Source organism: Phyllobates terribilis, unplaced genomic scaffold (genome assembly GCF_046119375.1).
Source record: "Phyllobates terribilis strain yellow unplaced genomic scaffold, ASM4611937v1 Scaffold_33__1_contigs__length_13283291, whole genome shotgun sequence".
NCBI lineage: Eukaryota > Metazoa > Chordata > Amphibia > Anura > Dendrobatidae > Phyllobates > Phyllobates terribilis.
This window is the reverse complement of record NW_027362793.1, coordinates 9553987-9568093: the sequence shown is the minus strand read 5'-3', so window position 1 is coordinate 9568093 and position 14107 is coordinate 9553987.

Sequence of the window (14107 nt, the reverse complement as noted above, 5' to 3'; positions counted from 1 at the left end):
TGGCGCCAAGTTTACCAAGAGGAGGCCCGAGGCAGCCGGACAGAAGTGTTGGTAAGAAAGGCCAGACAAAGGACACACAAAGGGGGTCCTGTGAAGTGCTCCAAAGTTATCTGGGAGTTGTCTGAGCCCCTCACCTGGTGAGCACAGTACGACGTGGGCAGCCGTTACCTGCAGACGTGGTCTGGATAATAAGAACTGTGAGTAAAGGCCCTGGACTGCATCACTGACTCCGTGTCGTTACTGCTGCTGCCCTGCACCATCACCCCCATACTCCGCATACACTGCCCTGAGGCTATACTCCTCCCGTGGGGAGTTATGCTACGCTCTGCTGCACCCACAACACCAGCCTCAGCGGTCTGCCCTGTAGCGGCGGTTCACTATGACCGCAATCCACGGGTGGCGTAGTCGGACATTTAAACATCAAAACCACATAAATAGTTCCGCCACTGGTTTGACCGCCCTGAGCCACGGAACCGGGTCGCCACCACGAACACTACAACCACCAGCATCCACCAAAAAGGGTCCGGCTCCGGGTGTCCCAAGGCCCAGGGGGTGCGTCAGAACATTTTCATCACCTTTCACAATCACCAATGGGACAAGGCAGGGATGTCCTCTGTCCCCTCTCTTATACATCCTAGTGACGGAGCACCTGCTCTCATCAATTCGCCATAACCCCAATATTAGGTGGATTGAGGTGGGAGGCACCGAGTACAAGTGCTCTCTATTTGCTGATGATGTCCTAGTATATATCACTCAATCACATATATCCATCCATGCTGTTATGGCTGAAATAGATCACTTTGTTACATGGTAAAATTTTAAAATCAATGCAGCGAAGTCTGAGGCCCTCGATGTCTCCCTCCCCAAATCTATATAGGATTCCATCCAGTCCAACTTTCCCTTTGCCTGGCCCTCACAGGGTATCAAATACTTAGGAATTCCTATTCATAGAGACCTCTCCCATCTATGTTATCTTAATTTTGGGCCCTTTATTGAACAATTCCATACAGACCACGGTTGGCAAGTTAGAACTGTAAGATTCACTACGTGAACCGCTGGTGTTTTGTGGAAAAGCACATGTACACCGCGTTCCAAATTATTATGCAAAAAGTGTTTAGGAGTGATAAGGGAAGAATTTGTTTGTTTGTCAGTTAAACTCATTGATGGTGATGTGTGTCAGGGCTCTTTATATCACTGTAAGCAATTGTAGACACCTGTGCTAATTAGTTTGGCAGGTGTGTCCAATGAAAGGCAAGACTACTTAAGAAGGCTCTCTCACATTATTAAGCAGCCTACATTTTCTGCCAAAATGGGAAAGAAAAAGGATGTGTCGGCTGCTGAGAAGCAACAAATTGTGGAGTGTTTAGGTCAAGGCATGACTACAATCAACGTTGTGCGATGATCAGGATGAAGTGTCTTGGCAATCAAGAAGTATGTAGCTGATTCACAGTACACACGTGTGCGTGCTGATAAGGGCAAATTGAGGACTCTTTCCTACAGGCAATTACGTCAGGTTGAAAGAGCAGCGGCAAAAAAGCCTTGTCATAGCAGCAGACAAGTTTTTGAAGCTGCTTGTGCCTCCAACGTCCCCAGAACAACAAGATGCAGTGTCCTTCAGAGGTTTGCAGCTGTGCATACGCCATCCTGTCGACCTCCTCTATCCACTTCACACAAGCAGAAACGGCTCCAGTGGGCCAAACATTACATGAAGACTGATTTCAAAACTGTTTTGTTCACGGATGAGTGCCGTGCAGCGCTCGATGGTCCAGATGGATGGAGTGGAGGATGGCTGGTTGATGGACACCCCACGCAAACACGGCTACAGCGCCAACAAGGAGGAGGTGGAGTAATGTTTTGGGCTGGAATCATGGGGAGAGAGATTGTCGGCCCCTTTAGGATCCATGAAGGCGCTAAAGATGAACTCTATAATGTATGTGGATTTTCTCAAACAGCACTTCCTGCCATGGTTCAAGAAGAAGAACCGTGTATTTCACAGCAAGATCATTTTTCTGCATGATAATGCACCATCTCATGCTCCACATAAAACATCTGCATCTCTGGCTGATATGGCATAAAAGGGGACAAACTTATGGTGTGACCCCCATGCTCCCCTGACCTCTACCCCATTCAGAACCTTTGGAGCATCATTAAAAGGAGTGTCTATGATGGCGGGAGGCAGTTCACATCTAAGCAACAGCTCTGGGAGGGTATTCTGTCCTTATGCAAAACAATTGAAGCAGAAACCATCCAAAACCTGACAAATTCAATGGACGAGAGAGTTCAGAAGCTCCTTTCGAACAAGGGGTCCTATGTGAAAATGTAACATCACCTAGAATAAAGTTTTGAGTTGAAAACTGTTTGATTTCAGTTTCTAACAACCTGCTAATGCTTATAATTTCAAAAATGACCATTTTTTTGGTCTTTATTAAAATGAAAAGGTTGATCGAAAAGTTTGGGGGATCTAAGAGTGTGGCAACCCAGTAGTCAGGATTACTTCGAATTCTGACAATATGAGGGTCATGCTGCAGGTAGTGCAGCAAGAAGGCACTTATGTGTCTTGCGCATCTCGGAGCCCCAAAATTATTTTCCGGGCTAGATGCAGCTAAAAATTATTTTTAATTTTAAATCTGGTGGAGCTTATTATAGATGGCCTAATAGGATCAGTGCTGCACACTGCTACAAAGCCCAAATTATTTTCCAGTCAAGATACAGATAAGCATGGTTAGTAGTTTGAAAGCTTAAAACGGTTGGTAGGGTGATTTTAACCAATCATCAAGCTTTTACTCTCCCCAGGATGACACAGGGGTAGAAAAGTCGTTTTGGATCCATGATTTGTTCATCTTTATGAACGTGAGTCTGTCTACATTATCAGTGGAGAGCCGCGTGCGCTTATCTGTCAGCACACCACCAGCAGCGCTGAACACACGTTCAGACAGAACGCTGGCTGCGGGGCATGACAAGATCTCCAAGGCGTAAATGGCTAGCTCCGGCCATTTATCCAGATTGGAAGCCCAAAAAGAGCAAGGGTCCAGTGACACAGTCGTGGCTTCAATGTTTACTTGGAGATACTCCTGTACCATCGTCTCTAGGCGTTGACTATGTGTCAGACTTCTTGTCTCCGGTGGCCTTGCAAAGGATGGGCTAAAAAAGTGGTGAAATGATTCCGCAAAATTGATGTTACCAGCAGATACTGTGGTTCTGTTACGGTTTGAGTGCTGAACACTTGACGGTCCCACGGTTGGCAAGTTGGAACTGTGAGATTCACTACGTGCACCACTGGTATTTTGTGGAAAAGCACATGTAAGATTCTGCAACAGTCTCTGCTGATACTCCTGCATGCGTGCATCCCTTTCTATGGCAGGAATAATTTCTGCAAATTTACTTTTGTACCGGGGATCTAACAGTGTGGCAACCCAGTAGTCAGGATTATTTCTAATTCTCACAATTCGAGGGTCATGTTGCAGGTAGTGCAGCAAGAAGGCACTCATGTGTGTTGCGCATCCAGGAGCACCAAGTCCCTGTTGTGTTGGTGGCGAGGTAACAATCATGCTTCCTTCCTCTGTCCTCTCCCCCCAACCTCGCACAACAGAAATGTGATCAAGGTCTCCCTCATCTGATGAGTCTTCCATCAGTTCGTCCTCCACTTCTTCCTGGGCTCCTGCACCTTCCTCACTAGTTTGGCTGCTACCATGCGCCCTGGTAAAACCATCTCCCCAACCCTCACATGCCTGCCGCCTTGGTGCTGCCGACCTTCTGGACCTTGCAGATGTTAGCCCTTCCGCATACAATTCCTCCTCCTCTACTTCCTCCACCTCCTCTTGTGCCACCACCTGACTCCGAATTCTGTTTAACATGTGCTCCAGCATGTAAATCACCGGAATAGTCATGCTGATAATGGCATCGTCAGCACTAAACATCTTCGTCGCCATTTCAAAACTGTGCAGAAGGGTGCATAGGTCCCTGATCTGAGACCACTCCTCCAGCGTGATTTGCCCCACCTCTGAATCTCGTTGGCCCAGGCTATACGTCAGAACGTATTGCACCAGGGCTTGTCGGTGCTGCCACAGTCGCTGCAACATGTGCAGAGTTGAATTCCACCGGGTAGGCACATCGCATTTTAGCCGGTGAAGTGGCAGGCCCAACGACTTCTGTAGAGATGTAAGTCGCTGAGCTGCGGGATGCGAACGGCGGAAGTGAGCACACAGCGACCGTGCCCTCTGCAGAAGGCAATCTAGTCTGGGATAGTGGGCTAAAAATTGCTGGACAACCAGGTTCAACACGTGAGCCATACAAGGCACGTGTGTGACATTGCCCCGGCGAAGGGCCGCACCCAGGTTTGCAGCATTGTCGCACACGGCCTTCCCTGGTTTCAGGTCCAGTGGAGACAACCATTCATGAAATTGGTTCTCCAGAGCTGACCACAACTCATCAGCTGTGTGACTCACATTTCCCAGACATTTCAATGTAAAAACCGCCTGATGACGTTGAGCCCTACTGCCAGCATAGTAAGGAGGTGTGCAGGATCCCTTCTGCGCAGTTAGAAAGCTTGTGGCATGACCAGACAGGCTTTGGGTGCAGGTGGAAGACCAAGAGGAGGTTGAGGAGGCAGAAGCAGTGGAGGAACTTTGACATAAAGAGGATTGACGCACAACTCGTGGGGACGGCAAGACTTGGACAGCAGCCCCTTGTCCTGCTGTCACCATAGTTACCCAGTGCCCGGTCAGCGACATGTAACGCCCCTGTTCATGCCTACTCGTCCAAGTGTCTGTGGTGAAATGCACCCTGTCACACACAGAGTTTCTCAAAGAAGCGGTGATGTTGTGTGCGACATGCTAGTGGAGCGCAGGCACACCTTTCTTTGAGAAGTAGTGCCGACTGGGCATCTGGTACTGGGGCACTGCGACGGACATAAGGTCTCGAAAATCCTCTGTGTCCACCAGGCGGAAAGGCAGCACTTCTGTAGCCAAGAGCTTGCAGATGGTGAAATTCAACCTCTTAGCTTTCTCATGGCTAGGAGGAAATGGTCTTTTACTTGTCCACATCTGAGGGACCGAGGGCTGGCTATTGTGCTTAGACGGGGTTGATAAGGGTGTCCCCGGCAAACTGCCGGTCTGTGAGGAAGATGCAGGCGGACATTTAAGGTTGCCTTCATCCAAAGGTGGTGCTATCGATGTCGGACAGCGCTCAACACCAGCTGGTGTTACCACCTCCAAAGAAAATGATGACCTGCCAAACACGCTGGCTGTTGCGGGTAAAGAGGTGGCAGGTCTGTGCCCCAAAACAGGTATGACTGCTGTCCCCCCAGTCACAGAGGATGAAGAGGCCGCGGATGCACAAGAAACGGCAGACGGTGGTTGGCCCGGCCGGCTAGGCCGCATTGTAGCACACTGAGCTTCCCACTGCAACTTATGCTTCATGTCCATGTGCCGGTTCATGCATGAAGTACTCAAACTATGTATTTTTTGGCCTCTACTTAGCTTTTGCTGACAAATGTTACAGATAACACGAGTTGGGTCATCTTTATCGATCTGAAAAAATGCCCAGGCAATGCAAGGCTTAGCACCCATGCGACCTGAAGAGCCACCACGACTTGTGGTGAGAGGCAGAGTTGTGTTTGAGGATGCAGTTGTTGACGTGCTTCCAGTACTACGTCTCTGTCCAGGAAGGCGCAACCTGACCTCGTCGTCACTAGCATCTTCCTCCACCTCCTCTGCTGACCTCATCTCTTGGCTGACTGTGGGTTGACAGTAAGTGGGATCTCCGACCTCATCATCATCACCCTGTGCGTTATCACACCCGTCGTCCTCAGAGCCAACCTGTTCCTGCCCTGACAAAAAACTAAAGTTGTCGCTCCAATCAGGTATTTGAGTCTTATCATCGTCTTCCTCATTGTCTCCACCAACAGGAGTTACAGTTTGGGAATGAGGGTCTACATTATGGTCAGAACCTTCTGCGTCTGGTCCTGGATCCGACTCATAAAGATTCTGGGCATCAGTGCAGATCATTTCCTCGTCTGGATTCACAGAAGCGCTGGAGTCGACCTCTGATTCCCAGGCTATAGTATGAGTAAACAGCTCTGCAGACTCAACCATCTGTTCTACCTCATACTCAGACGGGCAGCTGGAGATTTGGGAGCTGTGAGGAAGCAAGTGCGATTTGGGTGACACCTTTGAGGACTGGAGTATTTGTGATGTTGAAGTTGATGTGGAGGAGATCCCACTTAAAGGAGCACTTGATATCCGTTGAAGCACCTGCTGTTTTTGTGCCTCATCTGGAATTTGTAGCGATTGGCGTGGCCATAAGAAAGGGATCTTATCACATTGTCCGCTAAAAGAAGTAGACATTTTTGTTTGGCTGGAAGATGGTCTTTCTTCTGCAGATGTTACTGTTGCTTTAACACCTACCCCACGGACACAACCTTTTTTCCACTTCCCAACACGCCTATTCCCCTTTCCACCAGCAGCAGGCCTTTTTCCACTCATTTTGGTGGTTAACTAATTCACAACTCTGGAGTTGTTTGCACAAAAAAACAATGGATGGTAACCGAGCAGAGCTGAGTGGCCAAACTGTGGTATTAGGCCAAAACTATTGGCTGGGTTAGATGCAGAAAAAAATTATTTTGAATTTGCAACCTGATGGAGGTCAGTATAGATGGACTAATAGAGAAAGTCCGACACACTACTAGAAGGCCAAATATTTTTTCAGAGGTAGATGCAGAAAAAAATATATTCAGTTTGCAACCTGATGGAGGTCAGTATAGATGGATTAATAGAACAAGACCCACACACAGCTAGAAGCCCAATATTTTTTCAGAGGTAGATGCAGAAAAAACTATATTCAGTTTGCAACCTGATGGAGGTCAGTATAGATGGACTAACAGAAGAAGTCCCACACACTGCTAGAAGCCCAAATATTTTTTCAGAGGTACTGTAGATGCAGATAAAAATTAGTTTTAATTTGCAACCTGATGGAGGTCAGTATAGATGGACTAATAGAGAAAGTCCGACACACTACTAGAAGGCCAAATATTTTTTCAGAGGTAGATGCAGAAAAAAATATATTCATTTGCAACCTGATGGAGGTCAGTATAGATGGATTAATAGAACAAGAACCACACACAGCTAGAAGCCCAATATTTTTTCAGAGGTAGATGCAGAAAAAAATATATTCAGTTTGCAACCTGATGGAGGTCAGTATAGATGGACTAATAGAACAAGTCCCACACACTGCTAGAAGCCCAAATATTTTTTCATTGGTACTGTAGATGCAGATAAAAATTTGTTTTAATTTGCAACCTGATGTAGGTCAGTATAGATGGACTAATAGAGAAAGTCCGACACACTACTAGAAGGCCAAATATTTTTTCAGAGGTAGATGCAGAAAAAAATATATTCAGTTTGCAACCTGATGGAGGTCAGTATAGATGGACTAATACAACAAGTCCCGCACATAGCTAGAAGCCCAAATATTTTTTCAGAGGTACTGTAGATGCAGATAAAAATTATTTTAAATTTGCAACCTGATGGAGGTCAGTATAGATGGACTAATAGAGAAAGTCCGACACACTACTAGAAGGCCAAATATTTTTTCAGAGGTAGATGCAGAAAAAAATATATTCAGTTTGCAACCTGATGGAGGTCAGTATAGATGGACTAATACAACAAGTCCCACACACAGCTAGAAGCCCAAATATTTTTTCAGAGGTACTGTAGATGCAGATAAAAATTAGTTTTAATTTGCAACCTGATGGAGGTCAGTATAGATGGACTAATAGAGAAAGTCCGACACACTACTAGAAGGCCAAATATTTTTTCAGAGCTAGATGCAGAAAAAAATTATATTCAGTTTGCAACCTGATGGAGGTCAGTATAGATGGATTAATAGAACAAGACCCACACACAGCTAGAAGCCCAATATTTTTTCAGAGGTAGATGCATGAAAAAATATATTCAGTTTGCAACCTGATGGAGGTCAGTATAGATGGACTAATAGAACACGTCCCACACACTGCTAGAAGCCCAAATATTTTTTCAGAGGTACTGTAGATGCAGATAAAAATTAGTTTTAATTTGCAACCTGATGGAGGTCAGTATAGATGGACTAATACAGAAAGTCCGACCCACTACTAGAAGGCCAAATATTTTTTCAGAGCTAGATGCAGAAAAAAATTATATTCAGTTTGCAACCTGATGGAGGTCAGTATAGATGGACTAATAGAGAAAGTCCGACACACTACTAGAAGGCCAAATATTTTTTCAGAGGTAGATGCAGAAAAAAATATATTCAGTTTGCAACCTGATGGAGGTCAGTATAGATGGATTAATAGAACAAGACCCACACACAGCTAGAAGCCCAATATTTTTTCAGAGGTAGATGCAGAAAAAACTATATTCAGTTTGCAACCTGATGGAGGTCAGTATAGATGGACTAATAGAACAAGTCCCACACACTGCTAGAAGCCCAAATATTTTTTCAGAGGTACTGTAGATGCAGATAAAAATTAGTTTTAATTTGCAACCTGATGGAGGTCAGTATAGATGGACTAATAGAGAAAGTCCGACACACTACTAGAAGGCCAAATATTTTTTCAGAGGTAGATGCAGAAAAAAATATATTCAGTTTGCAACCTGATGGAGGTCAGTATAGATGGATTAATAGAACAAGACCCACACACAGCTAGAAGCCCAATATTTTTTCAGAGGTAGATGCAGAAAAAACTATATTCAGTTTGCAACCTGATGGAGGTCAGTATAGATGGACTAATAGAACAAGTCCCACACACTGCTAGAAGCCCAAATATTTTTTCAGAGGTACTGTAGATGCAGATAAAAATTAGTTTTAATTTGCAACCTGATGGAGGTCAGTATAGATGGACTAATAGAGAAAGTCCGACACACTACTAGAAGGCCAAATATTTTTTCAGAGGTAGATGCAGAAAAAAATATATTCAGTTTGCAACCTGATGGAGGTCAGTATAGATGGATTAATAGAACAAGACCCACACACAGCTAGAAGCCCAATATTTTTTCAGAGGTAGATGCAGAAAAAAATATATTCAGTTTGCAACCTGATGGAGGTCAGTATAGATGGACTAATAGAACAAGTCCCACACACTGCTAGAAGCCCAAATATTTTTTCAGAGGTACTGTAGATGCAGATAAAAATTAGTTTTAATTTGCAACCTGATGGAGGTCAGTATAGATGGACTAATAGAATGATGCTATGCCCAAAAGATTTTACTTCACTAGGTGCAGTAAAAAAATTGGTATTCTATACACAGGTGGTATATCTTGCAACACAGATAGGCTACTCCACTGACTAACACACTCTGCAATAGGCCAAAAAGGATTAGCTTTGCTAGATTCAGCCAAATGCTGTGAAAAAAACTTGCACAGCACTGGCACAGACCTGCCTGGCAAAAACTGATAGGAACTCATGTAACCTAGTCCTGAAAAGGACTGCAATTACAATTAGTCTTTACTCCCACAACCGATCTATTTAAGAGCACAGACCTCCCTGATAAAAGTCGTAGGAAATGCTGTAACCTAGTCCTTAAAAGGACTGCAATCACAACTATTCCCTACTCCCAAGCTATCTATATATTTGTGCGAAAATTGGCTTGAAATTAACAAGGTATAGCGCACACAGCAACAGCGGTGCCGTCTAACACGCAGCTGCAGCAGTGAGAAAATGGTGGCGACGGGGAAAATGGCTTGGTCTTATAGGGCAAGGACATGTGACATACACTGCCAATGACACATGCCCTTGCTTGTGTGAAAAAAAGCACTTCGCTCCATGTGTGCGCTGCTGATAGGCTGACAGATTGCACCTCCCCACTGTAAATGCGGGAAAGAGAAAAAAAAATGGAGATCTTCATTGTTCCTGCAGAGATCCATTCCCTGCCCCTCCCCCCACCCCGCTGTACACTCAAACTGCGTATTAACATTAATTTTCATCATTACTGAGAAAAAATCCAGTTATGATTTTGGTGCATGAACAGTTATCGAACATAACCTCGAACAGCCGAATTTTTCTCAAATTGTTCGTGTTCGCCGACGGCTCGAACACCGCCCAAAACAGCTCGAATTTGAGACTGGCGAACAGTTCGAGTAGAACAACGCTCATCTCTACTTCCTAGTTTCCGAAATTCCTGGGTGACCCGCCAACCGAGACTCATGTCATTCAACAAAGAACGCTCTCCTCCACGCTCTAGGCACAAACAATTTATCACACTGAGTGTTAGTTGGTGTCTTACTCTGAGCTCCTAGGATGCTGTTCTCCAACTCAGAATCCAATGCGGCCACCACCACCCCTCTCTGCAAATTACACTCCTCCCTCTCTGCATTTACCGCTGGAGAGAAACTACGAAACAAAGCGTCAGCCTAAACATTCTTTGTCCCCGGGACAAAGATTACGGAAAAATTGAACCGGCAAAAAAAAGTGCCCACCTAGCCTGACGGGCATTCAAACATTTGGCTGCATCCAGATAAATCAAATTCTCCTGTATAGGATGTCGAGCCCCCTGCAAAAAATGTCGCCAATGCTCGAACGTGAGTTTAATAGCCAACAACTCACGATTCCCAACATCATAGTTGAGCTCTATCTCAGAAAATTTTTTTGAAATTAAAGCACAGGGATGCACCCCATCCTCACCCTCCTGGGAAAGAAATGCCCCTAAGCCTATAGATCAGGCATCCACCTCAACCAAAAATCTCTTGGTCTCATCCGTCTGGATAAGAACAGGAGCAGAGGTGAACCTCTCCTTGAGATACTCAAAAGCTTCTATAGCCTCAGTGGACCATTAGACTGTATTAGCACCCTTCTTGGTGAGATCAGTAATTTGTTTAGTGATGACAGAGAAATTCTTTATGAATTTCCTGTATTAATTGGCAAACCCCAAAAACCTCTGAATGGACATCAAGCCCTCAGATCTTGGCCACTCCAGTACTGCCTGAACTTTCACCGGGTCCATCTCAAAACCTTAACAAGAGACAAAGTAACCCAAAAAAACAAATTTTCTGGACAGCAAACTGACACTTCTCCAATTTAGCAAAGAGTGTGTTATCTCTCAGAATCTGAAGAATTTCACGGACTCTCTGCCAATGAGACTCAAGATCTGATGAATAAATCAAAATGTCATTCAGATAAACAATAACACTCCTACCGATCAAGGGTCTCAGAATGTCATTGATGAAATTTTTAAAAAATGCAGGAGCGTTAGTAAGCCCAAAAGGCATCACCAAACACTCAAAATGTCCTTCCGGGGTGTTAAAATCTGTCTTCCATTCATCTCCGTCCTTCACCCGCAGCAAATTATATGCTCTACGAAGGTCAAACTTAGAAAACCATTTAGCTCCGGTCAATTAGTTAAACAAATCCGGAATAAGTGGTAACGGGTAAGGATTGCACACAGTGATCTTATTAATCTCCTGAAAATCCAGACATAGCCGAAGACCCCCATCCATCTTTATGACAAAAAAGAACCCAACCGCCATAGGAGACTTACAGGGTCTTATGTGACCTGCAGCTAAACTAGTCTGAAGGTACTCCTTCAAAGCCTCCCTCTCTGGAATTGTCAGATTAAACAACCGGCACTTAGAGAGCTTAGCATCAGGGGCAAAGTCAATAGCGCAATCGTAATCTCTATGAGGTGGTAAAGCTTTCAACTCCACCTCCGAAAAAACCCTGAAGAAATCATGAATGGGTTCAGGTAACCCCCCCTTCACAACAACCACAATGTGAACATTACAACACTTACCATAACACTCCTGACCCCAGGATCTTATGGAACCAGACGACCAGTCCAGCAATGGATTATGCACTTTTAACCAGGGCAACCCCAGGACGACCGGGGACGGCAACTTAGCAAGTACAAATAAGTCAATCTTCTCCTGATGTTCCATATTTATAGTAAGCGCAAACCCAGTGACCTTTCGAAGAATGCTCCCATGCTCCAGGGGAGTATTATCAATCACCACCACAGGAAAAGGAGATGACAAAGGTTCAGAATCAAACTTATACTTTTCAAGAAATTGTTGATTAATCAAATTAAGTGCAGAACCACAATCCACCATAACCTGAAACTCAATCAAACGACCCTGACAGGTGGTATTACCAGGAAAAAACACGTAAAAGCAGAATGTAAAAACGCAATGCGAATGTGAGTGTTATTTCTACTGACCATTTTTTTTCTTTCCTTAAGTGAACCTCACACTGCTTTAAAAAATGATCAGCCTTACCGCAATACAAGCAAAGTCCCTCAGAGAACCTCCTGTCCCTCTCCCTAGAACGGGATGACATTGTCCCGACCTGCATAGGTTCCCCAGTGTTGGCAGAAAAGTCGTGAGAAACAGAATCCAACAATACAGGAAACTTCTCCTCATTCTGTCTAGCCCTCAACCTTCTATCCACACGGATAGCTAACTGCATGGCAACTTGCAGAGTATCAGGTGCAGGGAATGCAATGAGCAAATATTTAACCCTTTCACTCAAGCCTGCCAGAAACTGAAACTTGAGTGCAGGGTCATTCCACCTGACCTCTGCAGACCATCATCTGAACAGGGTGCAATAACTCTGAGCATCAAGAGAACCCTGTTTGAGACATCTGAGCTCTGCCTCAGCTGATGCAACCCAATCAGGATCATCTTATAGCAAACCCATGGCATCAAAAAATGCTTCCACAGACCTCAGACAATGATCATCAGGAGACAAAGAAAATGCCCAGATTTGAGGTTCCTTACGCAATAGAGACATAATAATTCCTACACGTTGTAGTTCACTACCTGAAGATCTAGGTCTGAGCCGAAAATACAACAAGCAAGCATTTTTAAATGAAAAAAAATCCTGTCGTTTCCCCGAGAAACACTCAGGTAATCCTACCTTAGGTTCTTCATAGCATTCTGCAGAGTATTTACTCATGTACTACTAAAGATCGGCAACCTCCAGAGTCAGCCCTTGCAAGCATTGAGCAAGCTCCTGGATGGTACACATACTGAAGAAAATCCACCTTTTTTTTTCTAAAAAAGCGGCTGGACATACTGTTATTTTCTGTTACTTAGGACTAAGGAATAGGAGGGAAAAGCTGTCCCTGCACTGAGAATCAGCTTTACCCTACGCTGGGGTGGGTGCCCTATTCCTTGTGAATAGCCCCACCGAAACTCCTGCACTGAACTCAAACTAAGACCTGTAGGAAAGGGAAAGGGGTAACTAAAATAAACAAAAATTAAAGGAAATAAAACAGGTGGAACATGAAGTCCCAGGATTACAATAATCCAAAGCAAGAAGAACTAAACCAGGCTACTTAGCCAGAGCACGAGTGTTACAACACTGTTGTCCAGCTGGGAATGGGGGCCAGGTGCGGGGTAATAAAGAGTGCAGAGATCACGTGACCAAGAAACCCAGCACCAGAGGAAAAGACTAGAAGCCAGCAAACCACAACAAGATGGCCGATAGTAAAGCAACATAGATTCTAACAAGAATCTGACTTCTGTTCTTTACTTAATCATATTCCACATAAAGTCATCCCTTCATTCTACTATATCCCCCTTATCCCTAGCACCATAATGCACTTTGTATTGGTGCATTCACAGATGCCCTTTTGAGAAATAGAAACAGGGGTTATCCAGAGCTGGCAATTCTTTTCATTGTCCTTTTTTGAACCTTGATGTTTTGTTTTTTTATTCTATAATAAACCAAAAACTCAATAATAACCTAAAAGGACACAAATACGGGTCCTTTTGGGGCCTTAGGCTGCGTGCCCACGATGCGTTTCTCATGCGTTTCTGCTGCGGAATTTCCGCAGCGGAAACACATCAAAAACGTATGGTAATCCGCACCCCATGGTCCCCAATGGCATTCCGCAATGTCAATGCACATGCGGATTTTTCCGCAGCATTTCTGCAGCGCTCATAAATCCACAGCATGTTCATTAATATTGCGGAAGCGCAGCAGAACTGCCGCCATTCACTTGCATTCAGACGCATATAATCCGTGACTGTACATTTGTACACGCGGATAATATGTGTTTCAATGTGTGGATGGTACCCAAGTCTGGAGGAGAGGAGACTCTCATCCAGACCTGGGTGCCTTTGTACCTGTAAAAAAAAGA